At 41.6% G+C, this 2,038-nt stretch overlaps 1 non-coding gene across 1 annotated transcript; it reads left to right on the forward strand.

Moving 5' to 3' along the window:
• The first annotated feature begins 1,682 nt into the window (after window positions 1-1,682).
• Window positions 1,683-1,790, forward strand: LOC148578073 (small nucleolar RNA R71). The gene has a single exon (XR_015904437.1). It is a non-coding gene; the product is annotated as a small nucleolar RNA R71 (small nucleolar RNA).
• The last annotated feature ends 248 nt before the right edge of the window (window positions 1,791-2,038 follow it).

Genomic DNA, 2,038 nt, shown 5'->3' on the forward strand with positions numbered 1-2,038 from the left:
TCAGAGCATTGTTGGAACCTCCCAACACCAAACTTAGAGTTTGAATGTGGGGGTTCAACACCAAACTTAGATTTTGGTTGTGGCCTCCCAACACCAAACTTAAAGTTTGACTATGGGGGCTTTGGTTGACTCTGCAGTGAGAGAAGCTTTTCATGCTTTCTCTCCATGGTTACAGAAGGAGATCCTTGAGTATTAAACACAAGGTTGTCTTTATTCAGTTGAAGGACTAACTCTCCTCTGTCCACATCAATCACAGCTCTTGCTGTGGCTAGGAAGGGTCTTCCAAGGATGATGGATTCATCTTCATCCTTCCCAGTGTCTAGGATTATGAAATCAGCAGGGATGTAAAGGCCTTCAACCTTTACTAACACATCCTCTACTTGTCCATAAGCCTGTTTTCTTGAGTTGTCTGCCATCTCTAATGAGATTCTGGCAGCTTACACCTCAAAGATCCCAAGTTTCTCCATTACAGAGAGTGGCATTAAGTTTATTCCTGACCCCAGGTCACACAAAGCCTTCTCAAAGGTCATGGTGCCTATAGTACATGGTATTAAGAATTTGCCAGGATCCTGTTTCTTTTTAGGCAATTTCTGCCTATCCAATGCATTTAGTTCATTGGTGAGCAAGGGAGGTTCATCTTCCCAAGTCTCATTACCAAATAGCTTGGCATTTAGCTTCATGATTGCACCAAGGTATTTAGCAACTTGCTCTTCAGTAATGTCTTCATCCTCTTCAGAGGAAGAATACTCATCAGAGCTCATGAAGGGCAGAAGGAAGTTCAATGGAATCTCTATGGTCTCTAGATGAGCCTCAGATTCCTTTGGTTCCTCAAAGGGATACTCCTTATTGGTCACTGAACGTCCCAGGAGGTCTTCCTCACTAGGATTCACGTCCTCTTCTTCCTCTTTGGGTTTGGCCACACCATGTAAGGCTATGGCCTTGCACTCTCTTTTTGGATTTTCTTCTGTATTGCTTGGGAGAGTACTAGGAGGGATTTCAGTGACTCTTTTACTCAGCTGGCTCACTTGTACCTCCAAATTTCTAATGGAGAACCTTGTTTCATTCATGAAACTCACAGTGGCCTTAGATAGATCAGAGACTATATTTGCTAAGCTAGATGGGTTCTGCTCAGAATTCTCTGTTTGTTGCTGAGTGGATGATGGAAAAGGTTTGCTATTGCTAAACCTGTTTCTTCCACCATTATTAAAGCCTTGTTGAGGATTTTGTTGATCTTTCCATGAGAAATTTGGATGATTTCTCCATGAGGGATTATAGGTGTTTCCATAGGGTTCACCCATGTAATTCACCTCTGCTATTGCAAGGTTCTCAGGATCATAAGCTTCTTCTTCAGAAGATACCTCTTTAGTACTGTTGGATGATTCCTTCAATCCATTCAGACTCTGAGAGATCATATTGACTTGATGAGTCAATATTTTATTCTGATCCAATATAGCATTCAGAGTATCAATTTCAAAAACTCCCTTCCTCTAAGGTGTCCCATTACTCACAGGATTCCTTTCAGAAGTGTACATGAACTGGTTATTAGCAACCATGTCAATGAGTTCTTGAGCTTCTGCAGGTATTTTCTTTAGGTGAATGGATCCACCTACAGAATGGTCCAATGACATTTTAGATAATTCAGACAGACCATCATAGAATATATCCAGGATGGTCCATTCTGAAAGCATGTCAGAAGGACACTTTTTGGTCAGTTCCTTGTATCTCTCCCAAGCTTCATAGAGGGATTCACCTTCTTTCTGTCTGAAGGTTTGAACATCCACTCTAAGCTTGCTAAGCTTTTGAGGAGGAAAGAACTTGGCTAAAAAGTCGTGACCAGCTTATCCCAAGAGTTCAGGCTATCCTTAGGTTGAGAGTCCAACCATATTCTAACTTTGTCTCTTACAGCAAACGGGAAAAGCATGAGCCTGTAGACCTCGGGATTAACCCCATTGGTCTTAACAGTATCACAGATTTGCAAGAATTCAGTTAAGAACTGAAAAGGATCTTCTGATGGAAGTCCATAAAACTTGCAGTTCTG

Source organism: Arachis ipaensis, chromosome B1 (genome assembly GCF_059453495.1).
Source record: "Arachis ipaensis isolate K30076 ecotype BB chromosome B1, ASM5945349v1, whole genome shotgun sequence".
NCBI classification, from domain to species: domain Eukaryota; kingdom Viridiplantae; phylum Streptophyta; class Magnoliopsida; order Fabales; family Fabaceae; genus Arachis; species Arachis ipaensis.